Below are 13,622 nucleotides of genomic sequence, written 5' to 3'. Positions count from 1 at the left end.
TTCAGCGTTAGACTGCATCCCATTCCGTCACCTTATTCATCAGATCAAATCAAATTCTTATGGCCCTGAAAAGACAAAAATAACCACCTGTATTGATTTATAGGAGCAGGCCGGGGATATTAACATTTTTCTTTTAGTCAGCAATCCTATTGAAAGGAACAAAAACCAACAATGGACCTGACATGCTGTTATTCATCTCTCTTCTATAGAACTCCACTATGGTTCAAAACCTATTAATAATCCATCAACGGCATAACATTGCAAGAAGGGATAGGTTTCTTCATGACAATACTAACATGCAATTCTACAGCTGACTATTTTCCCCTGAGGATTGGGTGAGCTTTTCCTGTTTGAAAAATGTTTGCTTAAAACTACAATACCTAGCTCTTTAAGGGAATTTCTTAGCCTGTAAAAAATAAACACACAAGGCAGTTGAGCCAGACAGTAGCCAGTTAAAAGGAAAGAGCAACACCATGTTGGTCACAATTTTATGGAGCGTATTGTACATTACTGTATCGTATCGTACCTAATCGTACCGTATCATATTGTATAGTAATGTATCGTATCCTATCGTACTGTATCGTATCATATTGTATAGTATTGTATAGTATTGTATCAAATCGTACTGCATTGCATCATATTGTATCGTATCGTACTGTATTGTGTCATATTGTATAGTATTGTATAGTATTGTATCGTACTGTATCGTATCATAATGCATCATATCGTAACTATTCGTATCGTATCATATCGTACCTAATTGTAGCGTATCGTATTGTACTGTATCGTACCATATCGTATCGGACTGTATCACATTGTACATAATCGTACCGTATTGTCTCGTATTGTTTCATATAATTTCGTATCAGACTGTATCATATCATATTGTATTGTATGCTATCGGACTGTACCCTATCATACCGTATCATATCATTTATTTTCGTATCATACTGTATCGTATCATATCATATCGTATCGGACTGTATCGTATCGTACCTAATCGTACCATATCATATCGCATTGCATCATATCATATCGTATCGTACTGTATCATATCATATTATATCGTATAGTATCTTATCATATTGTATTGTATCGTACTGTATCGTATCGTATCGTATTGTGTCGTATCGTATCTTATTGTATCGTATATCTTATCGTATCATATCGTACTGCATTGCATCATTTTGTATCTTATCGTATCATATTGTATAGTATTGTATAGTATTGTATCGTACTGTATCGCATCATAATGCATCATATCGTAACTATTCGTATTGTATCATATCGTACCTAATTGTAACGTATCGTATCGTACTGTATCGTATCATATCGTATCGGACTGTATCATATCGTACATAATCGTACCGTATTGTCTCGTATTGTTTCATATAATGTCGTATCAGACTGTATCATATCATATTGTATTGTATGCTATCGGACTGTATCCTATCGTACCTAATCGTACCCTATCATACCGTATCATATCATATCTTTTCGTATCATACTGTATCGTATCATATCATATCATATCGGACTGTATCGTATCGTACCTAATCGTACCATATCATATCGCATTGCATCATATCATATCGTATCGTACTGTATCATACCATATTATATCGTATAGTATCTTATCATATTGTATTGTATCGTACTGTATCGTATCGTATCTTATTGTGTCGTATCGTATCTTATTGTATTGTATATCGTATCGTGTCATATCGTACTTTATCGCACCATATTGTATCGTATCGTATCATATTGTATAGTATTGTATCGTACTCTATCGTATCATACTGCATCATATCGTAACTATTTGTATCCTATCATATCGTACCTATCGTATCTTATTGTATTGTATATTGTATCGTGTCATATCGTACTTTATCGCACCATATTGTAACGTATCGTATCGTACTGTATCGTATCATATCATATCATATCAGACTGTATCATATCGTACCTAATCGTACTGTATCATCTCGTATCGTATCATATCTTTTCGTATCGTACCTAATCGTAACATATCATATCGCATTGCGTCATATCATTTCGTATCGTACTGTATCGTATCATATTATATCGTATAGTATCTTATCATATTGTGTTGTATCGTACTGTGTCGTATCGTATCATATTGTGTCGTATTGTATCATATTGTGTCGTATTGTATCATATTGTGTCGTATTGTGTCATACCGTCTCGTATCGTATCATATTGTGTCGTATTGTATCATATTGTGTCGTATTGTATCATATTGTGTCGTATCATATTGTGTTGTATCATATCTTATTGTATCGTACAGAATCGTACCATATCATGTCGTATCGTGTCGAGAGCTGGGCACACACATTAATCTGTTAAACAATTTATCCATTAATAGATATTTACCTGCAATACTTGTGTTAATAACTTTAACATGTATTTAGTTTTTCCTGGACTTGGAAAGTGGCTAACTCTACTTCAACACGTTTTTTGATATTAATGTAAAGTTAAATTCAGTTAATTTTAAGAGATATCAAAGTTAATGTCTTTGGTAATGGATTAATAAGTTAAATCATAATTACCTGTGCCCACCTCTGATTGTATTGTGTTTTGTATTGTGCCATATTATACTATCATATTACATCTGATCAGAGTGAATGCCTGTGTTGAGCCAAAGAAGTATGGTTAATTTATGTAGCCTAGCTTCTCCCAGAATAGGCTCATAAAAAACAGCAAAATTCAGCCTGAAGACTATTTCTATTGAAATGTAGAGCTTTAGTTTTTGTTTTGAATCACATAAAATGTTCTAAGACCATCTTTCAATTAGTATATTCTCAGTTGAGTCACAGTCTGCCTTCATTTATTAAAACATTGTTCTGTCATATCAGTGGTGAGAAGAGAGATCACAGCCTAGTGATGTGATAAAACAAACTCAGACACACACACACACACAAAACTTTGCACTGAGTTTCCACTGCTAATACTTCTCAGAAGCTGTCGGAATAATTCTCTGCTTGTAATTATAATAATAATTAATTGTCAAAGCATCCTTCTGTAAATACAGTATCAGTTATTTCTTCTCCTTGCCATCGTCCTTAGAGATGCATAGATTAAGTGAGTTGCATTTTCTGACATGATGTGACAGTGTGTTAATTGAGCTATTAGCCAGAGGTGTTTGCTCTCTTGTGAAACAGAGATGCAAACTGAAACTTCAGAGTGAGTTATGTGTGTGAGGTGCGTGTGAACGTCTTCCCGGGTGTTATGTCATATTTTGGGTCTCATTTCTCTAATTAACACATCATAAACTATTTCTCTGTGTGATGGGTTAGAATGCAAATGTGTGCTGCTTAAGTATTAAAGCATAGGAAGGCACAGAAATTCTGTCAATTTATGTTGCTAATCAAACATCACATAACAGACATTTGTTATTTTTTGTTGCTTTAAACTAGAAGGAGAGAGTGTAAAAGAAGATGGCTAATACAGATACGCGTTGTTCTCGATTTTGTCTTGTGTTCTTTCTCCCTTTTTGTCATGGTCCTCTTTGCTTTTTACATTTCTTTGTCTTCCACACAAAGGAAAATATTATCCCAATGTTTGGCTGCTTGGTTTGATGGAGAAATGTAGCTTTGTACATTAGAAATACGACTCAGGGACTTCTGTACCTCTGGCTGTGTGTGATGTATACAAATTTGAAATTACAGACGTTGTTTTGGTTTCTAAGTTCTTCAGTCAGCCTATTCAAATAATTTCCATATCCAGCATTTCTTTTTCCTCTTTCAAACACAAGACTGTTTTCTCAAATATCTTTATTTGTTCATAAGAAAGTTTTTCTTCCTCATTTTCTTTGCTGATCAGCTGAACTTGCTGGTGTGTAAAAAAGAAATAACCACAGAAGGATAACACAATTACTTTACTGTTAAGTCCCTCATATAGTCTGTCCATCCCTCCGTCCCTCCATAACAAGTCCAGGACTCCCTGTGATGCTAGAAGTGGCTCATGTGACACATTGATGTTCTCTGTGGAACGGGGGATGATCGACAGGCTCACTGTTTCTACATTTGTGTGTGTGTGTGTGTGTGTGTGTGTGTGTGTGTAGAGGAGGGTCTATTGACAGCCTATGACTGTTTTCACTGTGCACTGGGACATGGGGTGTGACCATGTGTGTGTGTACAGGAGGCTGAAGGTTTAGGGGTGGTTGCTGATCGAAACCTCCCCACTGACAAGTCCTAATATTGATCTACCCGCATCTGTATTACACACACACACACACACACACACACGCACGCACACACGCACGCACGCACACACGCACGCACGCACGCACGCACGCACGCACGCACGCACACACACACACACACACAGAAGACCACTCTGCAGGGTGCAGGAAAAAAATCTTTGAGTCACATATAATATGCTGAGCACCAGAGCATGGGATTCTATCTGGGCTGGATTCATTTTGTGCATGTAATATTATTATAACAAACACATCACAGACATCATTAATTAAGCAGACAAAAGCAAATGAAGATAACCCGTAAAGAGGAGTTATAAAACTCATTAACATTACATTAATAAAGGCTGTCTGATATGAATTCTTTATTGCAAAAATATGTCATGTATATGTATTATGTATTGCATTCTTTTTGAAACCATGACTGAATGTATCCTAGTATCATAATGGAGTTCAGAGTCATAAAGACATAGAAGAAGAGCTGGATGTAATGTTAATGTGGTGCTGATAGATGGGATGCTTTCAGATGTTTTCTCTGTTCTCAAAAAGTAATTATGGTGACTGTGTAAGAAATGACAAGTTCACCCACACATCCACTATACTGTGCTATACAATACCAAGCCTACCATAGTATAGTATATTAAAGCATAGCATACCATAGCCTGGTATGGCATGGCATATAATATCATAGCATGGCTTGGTTTAATATTGCAATTTTTCTGTGCTGGGTTTATTATGCAATGCTTAAGTCTACTCCGCTTTACTATATTAAACTATACTTTACCATACCACAGTATAATCTATAACAATCAATCAGTCAATCCATTTTTATTTGTATAACGCCAAATCACAACAAATGTTTTCTCAAGACGCTTTATCAAACATGCTGTATCAGGTCTAGACCGTACTCTATGTTAAATTATTAACAGACCCAACATCAAGACAGGATAAGACTCAGTCTGATCTCATCTTAATCCACCATAAGTAGAGCACTTTGCAGTATTTCCCAAGTAACAGAGGAAAAACTTCCTTTAACACGCAGAAACCTCCAGCAGAACCAGACCGCCATCTGCCTTGACCAAGTTGAGGATGGAAAACATTGGTATAACACTATACTACACTACACTACACTACACTACACTACACTATACTATACTATACTATACTATACTATACTATACTATACCACACTATACTATACTATACTATACTATACTATACGACTATACTATACTATACTATACCACACTATACTATACTATACTATACTATACTATACAACACTATACTATACTATACGATACTATACTATACTATACCACACTATACTATACTATACTATACTATACTATACCACACTATACTATACTATACTATACTATACTATACCACACTATACTATACTATACTATCCTACTATACTATACTATACTATACTATACTATACTATACCACACTATACTATACTATACTACTATACTATACTATACTATACCACACTATACTATACTATACTACTATACTATACTATACTATACCACACTATACTATACCATACTATACTTCTATACTATACTACTATACTATATTATACCATACTACTATACTATACTATACTATACTATACTATACTATACTATACTATAGTATACTACAATACTATACTATACTACTATATTATATTATACTACAATACTATACTATACTACTATATTATATTATACTATACTATACTCCTATACTATACTACTATACTATACTATACTATACTACTATACTATACTGTCCTACTATACTATACTGTACTACTATGCTGTACTACTACACTATACTGTACTACTATACTATACTATACTACTATACTATACTATACTACACTATACTATAATATACTATACTATACTATAATATAATATACTATATTGTCAATTCCTCATGTCACACAAAAAACAACAAACATGCAATGTTTATGTTAAAACACCAAAAAAATGGAGACATCATTTTAAAGTAGGATTCAGGTGGAGCTTCAGATCCTCAGATCATTGATGTCAGACCAGTATTCCTCTATATAAAATTCAGTTTTACTTCAATGGTTTTAGGCTTTATCCATTCTTTTGTTTCTACAGTATATGAGTGGCCCGAAAGCAACTGCTGAGTGATTGTGACTTGGGTCCGGCAAGAAAAACATATTTTACCAACACTGACAAGTGTTGCTCTTTTATTGTGTTTATGCCTTTTTGGATGTGTCAATTCGTTAATAAACATCCAGTGTGTTCGTTATCTTATCTATTTGTTTTTCTTTTAAATAGTTAACTTTGCTCACTGTCTGCTAAAAATCTCCGGCCCATCCCATGTCCTTAGTCTGAAAATCCGGCCCGACCAAATATTTAATAGAATAGCCCTGGTATAAACCATAGACTGTATATATAATGGACAGCGTCGCTGCGTCTTTTCCCATTGTACGGTTTTGAAGCCAAAATATCCCTTTCCAGATGTGAGAAACATTCGTACCACATGTATTTATTTTTTAAAGTTTGACAGCAGCCTCATTCTAATGAATGGGGGAGACAGAGTTTTTGACTAATACTGCAGCCAGCCACTAGGGGGAGCAGTTTTTGTGGCAGCCTCACTTCGAGCTGAGCGAGATGACGTCTATTATATACAGTCTATAGTATATACAGGCAGATGAGATCAGAGAAGATTACATGTTAGTATTTTTTTGTATCTTTACAAGTCAAAAACTATCAATATTTCTTGGAGCTGGTTTGCATGGAATGGTAACATCTACCATGCCAATTTTTATACTCCAAAGTGAGCTTTTAACATGAGACTGTGAACATGGCTGTCACAGATACACAGATGGGTTTGATACATCTACAATGAACTAAATGGTTTCCATGGAATAAGTTGGAGAATGTTTGTGCTTGCATTATTGCATATGTGTTCATCTGCTGTTAAATGCCAGATGTGCTTATCTCTACTTCTCACCCCTAATTGCCTTCTGGTAATGCATTCCATTAAAGGCGACTGGGGGGAATTGGAAGCATTATGGATGCTGCATGGTGGAAAATATTCATGTATGAACTGCAACATTATTCTTCAGAGTTATTTCAGTAGGGGATGATGGAAAGACTGCATTGAGGCATATAAGATGACACCACCATGATCTAAATGCTTTCATGTACAGTATATACTTAAAGTGAACCCTGTATGTGCATGTCTCCATCCTGCACTGAACCCTTTAATTTTCCCTTTTCTGCAGAAGAAAAGCAGAACATGGTCTGCCACACATATTGCTTTGTTTGCCATGGACTGGATGCACCTGGCCCAGCAGCAGGGGGGCATTCACATCCTAGCATGTTCGCTGGGGTTCATAACAGCTCATAATAGAGGAGGCAAGACACAGAACGCTGCTTAGATTAGGACTTTACCATATGGGGTGAGGAGAGAGAATGGACAACCATATGCTGTACACAGGTTTGAGTGCCAGTGTGTGTATTTCTGTGAGTGAGAAAAATAAAACCAAAGTGGGAACTCTTTCGTGGCAGGGTTAAGACTGTGTGTGGGTTGGCTGAAGAAAGTCAGAGGGTGAATTTTCAATGTCCTTAAAACAGTGTGCTAGGAGATATAAAAGATAGAGTATATCATGGAGCAAACTTTTCTGAATTCTAATTTTTAACACTTGAATAACATTTTTCTTAAAGGAGCCAATGAACCCTGCAGTCCATTGGCTTCTTTGTGTTTAAATTATACCACGTAATAAGTCAGTTAACCTTTGTTGGGGAAAGTCATCTATCTCTCTTCCTCCTCCTGTCAACACTTGTCTGTATCTGAATATGCAAGAACTTGTGATGCTGGTTTAGCTCAGTATGTGTCCCATTTCAGATGCCCGGGTTTTGGTGCAGCTGCCCAGGGCCCTGACTTCAGCTTCTTGGCCCTATCATGCCTCTATCTGTGTACAAAATAATAATATTTTCAAAAATTAAGAAAAAGAAGAAGTTGTAAGATGTCTTCTCTAAAGAGTGTCCTCTGAAGCCAAACAACAATATCAGTTTCTTTACCAGGTTCCCAAAAACATCATATTTTTACATCAAAGCCTCTATCCTTCTAGTAGTAATGGTAAATATGATCAAATGAGGGGATCAGGTAATTCATTAATAGAGGAAAAGAAGACATTTTGGGAGGTCAGAGTTGATGGATGGGTCATTAAAACATCAGACTTTAAGGGAGACACATGTATTATTCTTATTCAATGATGCTCCTCTCCTCTTAAGTCTGCTTTACCTAAACTAAAATGTTTGACAATGATAATCTTAAACCCATGTTTAGTCAAATCATGTTGTGTTCAAACCTAACAAAGCCCTTATCAGTAGCAGTATTAGTATGAAAAATGGAATCATTTTTCTACAGGGGTTTGTTGGCATGCATTTCATCATTCTGATTAGTGTGCCAGATCAAAAAACACTGTTATTATTAAAGGGCACGGACTAACTATTTATTCTGTTTTTCAAATTGATGACTTGAGTTTCCCTGATGACTTTGTCTTCATAGAGTTTTAATGGAGGTTAAAGTTATAACTCTGTTTTTAAACCTACTTTATTGTATTATATCTATTACTGGTATAAGGAGACGCAGGCTTATGGAGAGGACATAGAAGCCGTGTCTCTCCTCTCTCATTATGGGCAACATGAGATGGCTTATGGGATGGACGGGCTAACAGGACTAGCCAGGAGTCAGACGGAGTTTCAGGAATGTAGCATGGTGTGCTTCAGGGAAACGTGGCTGCATCAGGATATTCCCGACCACAACGTCTCCATTGACGGCTTCCAGACTGTCCGGGCAGACTGGGATAGCACCGAGAGCGCTGTGGGCCTCCGACCATATTATCTGCACAGGGAGATCTCACATGTCATACTGGTAGCTGTTTACATCCCCCCTCTGCCAACCCGACTACGGCGTCCAATGTTCTCAATGCTGCCATAGCCAGACTCCAGACAGACCACCAGAGTGCCCTCTTCCTGATCTCTGGGGACTTCAACCATGTATTGTCTACATAGCTTGTTCTGTCTTCTGTACATACTTTTATTATCGTTATTATTATTATTATTATTTGATATTTTTAATTATTGTGTATAGGAGCAACTGTAATGACTGAATTTCCCCCCGGGGTTAAATGAAGTATTTCTGATTCTGATTCTGATTCTGATTCTGATTCAGAAGGCTTATTTCTTTAACTGAGTTTGTTTTATTTTTTCTTGCAAGCTCCTTTCTTTTTACGTTTTGTGTTTATTTAATGCTTATTTGTTGTACCCAGGGTCTGAGAGAGAAACGTAATATCATCCTCTGTATGTCTGGTGTATACTGCAGTTTTTGACAATAAAGGAGACTTTGACTTGTAACTGTTTCATTTTTGATTTGATTGGGTTACATTTGACAACATCCAAGTCCATAGATTTGTTTTGTATTGTGAAGTTGGTCTAAATTGACCTTAGTTCCATATAATTCTATTGCATTTTTTTATCAGTCATTATTTTGTAATAATTTGTCTCCATGGATGCTTTCAATGTTTGATGGACTTTTTTTACAGCCAACAGTTTGACTCATCATTACAGGAAAAGCTCAGGTGTTGATTTGGCACCTTGGCAGGTCATAACAGAGTGAGAGTGAGCAAGAATACACATTTCAAGGAACAGATTTGGGAATTTAGCCATTTTAATAATTTGCACCTGTGCTATGTAATGAGATGCCAATTGTCTTAAGGCCTATCTTTGGAAAACTGATGAAAGAACACATTGATACTTTAAAATCTAAGTGGTACAAGCTACAAATACACACTGACAAATCTCAGCAGGTAACATAAAGTAGTTCTACTATACAAGATGAAAAAGAGAGTTAGAAAACAAACCAACTAACAACAATTTAGTCTTTTATTGACATTAAGTTGGTGTTATGATTTTATAAGATTGCAAATATTTCAAGTTCTTACTATTTGTTTCTGTCATGTAAGGAATTATTCATTGAAAAGTCTGAGTTTCAAAGTAACCTCTTTATATAAGTGATTTTTCTCTTTCTGTATTTGCAGTAATTTCAAATGCTTTAAAATTCATATCCTAAATGGTTATTCAAGTGCACTTCTAACTTTCAAACTTTCACCAAAGAAGAAAGAAGGAAAAAATGCTTGCATGCACAATGTTCCTCCTCCCTTGGGGTTCATTAGAAGCAATGGAATTCAGTGACCCAGAAACTAAACCTAGCCCAAATCAATTAGCAGACTTACACAAGCATTCATTTGAGCTGCTAATTACAAAGCCAAACTCCACCTCACAGGGAGGGGTTTCCTCTTTGAAGATGAACCAACTGAAAAAACAAAATGTTTTGTAAATATCATATTTTTGTTGGCTCCAGCACCATCATACTGAACTTCTGGCAGGCAGCTGAAGATTTTCCAGCAGCCTGATTCAGTTTAAAGGATTTTCAGATGCAAATTTGCCTCTCTACTGTTTTAATGGGGATCCCTTTTATGTTATAGCTCTGACATTTATTTAAACTTGTTGTGGCGTGCAATGAGTTAATTTCATCATCAGCATTATTTAAGATTAACTTTCATCTATTACAATGACGAAGTATATGAATTCAGTCAATCTAGTATTTTTCTCTTTCTTTTGTTATATTTAATAGTATTACTAATGATGTCTGTAATTTTTAAAATAAAAGTCATGTTTGTTTGACCTTCCGTAACAATCAAGATCACTTACAGGAAATGAAAACATATGGTTTATGTTCTAGATGAATAAATGAATAAATGTATGAATCAGGCATGCCTTACTTGATACCCATCTTAAGTCTGTGGTCCCTGACTTTATCTTCTTAGTGTTAGCACTGAAAGAAAAGGCCACAGTACCTTAATAGATCGCTGTATAATCACCTATGTAATGTAAAATACCTTAACAGTTATGCCAGTAGTATTGGAATGTGGAAACACCCATGAATGATTTAGTTTTTACAGTAGTTTTGCTCTGCATGCAACATCATTATCTTCATTTCATGACTTACTCTATACTTTAAACAAATTGTTGAAGTCAGGCAAATAAACAGACTGATAGTGGGGAGTTTTGCAAGTCACATCCAGTACATTCACAGATTTCTTTGCGTGTAAAAATACAAGTTTCATTACATGAATCAAACAGGATAAATATTTTCATGAACAATTTCTCAAACACTTAAATGGAAAACAATTCCAAAGCCTGTTTTTCACAAGTTTATCAGCTAGACAGCTATGATAAATGTCACGCTTCTTGTACCCTAATTCATATTTTTTACTCTTGCTCATTATTATCAAGCTTTTGGCAGAGCTACTTTAGCACAATGTCCAAAATACTCTCAGTAAATAAAAATGTTTCCCCCATGTCGCCATATTTGGATATTCTGAAGACGACCACCAATACACCTCAAAGCAGTTAGATGTTAGCATTCACTTCCTTATTGGTCAGACGCTGTCTTTTTGTCATGTCTTTTTTAAAACTTGAGAAGATAAGATACTCACAAGAGGCAACTCTGGAAAGTTTTACAATAGGTGGCAATCCTTTTTATCCTTCTTCAAAGTTTTTGCCTCCTGATTAGTGATCCCCCCATGTCTGTTTATCTGTTTGTCTCCTTCTTACTTTTTTAACTTTATTTTCCTTTTTTTTTAAATTATTATTAAATAATTGTATTGTATTTAGTTTTATTAATATATTATTATCAAAACTGTTATTAACATTATTATTATACATAGACATTTTAAGGAGATATGTCATGTCTTTTTTCTGTTCTACTGTAAAATTTAAAAAAGGAAATTATGGCTTGTTTTATTTTTATTTTTTACCTGACAACTTGGGATGCACAGTATTCTGTTATTAAAGTCACTCACTATACATGTCTTTGCATTTGTGATTCCCAATCTTGAACTGTCACTGTACATTTGCAATATTTCTCAATACAAATATAAAAAAAAAAAAAAAAAGGAAAGCAATTACAAAGTGAAAGACTCTTTAAATTGACAAACCAACAGAGAATCAAACAAGACTCTGGTGTTTGTTAAAAATAACAAGCTTAGTTTTCTCAAGATTACAAGAAAAATAAGTTGAGGTCTCGAGGAAACTGAGAAAAATAAAATGAATTTAATTCTGTTCTTTTAGGGCTTCCGTACTAAACATAAAAGGAGCACATTTATACATGTGTAAACCAAGTAACCTCAGGTAATAGGAAAGGCCTGTGATCTGTTTCTTTAACTGCTTTTTTAAAATGTTTTTTCATGAATGTTTAGAAAATTGTGCCTCAGTAAAGAATAAAAAGGCATTTTGGTACAAGACACTAAAAACAAGCTTCATTCTCTGGATAAAACGAGATAAATGACTCCATTATCACAAGGATAATATGTTGATAAAATTAAAATAAGCTTTGTTTTCTCCACATCTCGATAAAATGATCTCGTTATCTTGAGAAAACTGAGAAAATATAATGTATTAAAGCAAGGGTTGGTAGCCACGGAAAACTAGCATGAATTTGAATGTAGCATTTCCTGAGGATTCCGTCTAACCCCTCCCCTCAGAGCTCCTCCAAAGTGATACCCCCCGCTCACATGCACGAGCGCCGCTGATTCACGACCATATGATGGTGACTGATTCAAAACCGATCCTCAGCACATGGTTTGTGTTTTGCACTACGTCAACTCATGTCTCACTCAGCGGTAAGAAAACACCAAAACATTCTCATAGTGAAAGTTAAAAACACAAACAAACAGGAAATGTACGCTCTGCAGGAGGCGGGCAGAACGGCAGGATGGGATTTGATTGGCTTTCATCATTTGGCTCCTGATGGCAGGGATTGGTTGGTGTTTTCCCAGGTTTACTCCGGCTGTAGATAGCAGCTTTTTTTTACCTCTTTTTAAAGAACACATTATGTATTGATTGACATCGGGACATAAAGATCATTTTAACCAGTATAACAAAAAGTGTATCTAAATCTGACTACCAACCCCAGCTTTAATAAAAAATAAACTCTTACTTCTAATTTGTAAAGAAAGGTGCACCTTCTACAAAGGTATATGAACATTACCTGCTCCAGGAGTGTTCTGTATCTCAGTGTAGCTTGCTGGATGAGTTCCCTCACAGTCCAGCCCTCCCTGCAGGGCTACCAACCCCAGCCTTAAACATGTCCTTTTAGGGCTTCCGTACAAAGATAATATACATTCATGCTTGTTTTGTTTTTTCAGCATTTTTAAAGTGGACTAAAAATGAAGGGTAATTAATGCAGCTTTTAATATTTGTAGAGCAGGATTGTTATCTTTAGTTTATTGCTGCTATCTAAACAATGACAGGGTGTGTGTTGGCTGCACGCTTCTTTAAAAGAAACCTTAGAGATA

At 35.5% G+C, this 13,622-nt stretch overlaps 1 protein-coding gene across 1 annotated transcript in view; it reads left to right on the top strand.

The window, feature by feature from the left end:
• Positions 1 to 13,622, top strand: part of pth2ra (parathyroid hormone 2 receptor a) — a 401,963-nt gene that overhangs the window by 128,948 nt on the left and 259,393 nt on the right. The window lies entirely within an intron of this gene.

Source organism: Notolabrus celidotus, chromosome 10 (genome assembly GCF_009762535.1).
Source record: "Notolabrus celidotus isolate fNotCel1 chromosome 10, fNotCel1.pri, whole genome shotgun sequence".
Classification (NCBI taxonomy): domain Eukaryota; kingdom Metazoa; phylum Chordata; class Actinopteri; order Labriformes; family Labridae; genus Notolabrus; species Notolabrus celidotus.
Note: the sequence above shows the minus strand (reverse complement) of the source record. Positions and strands in the feature narration are given on the sequence as shown.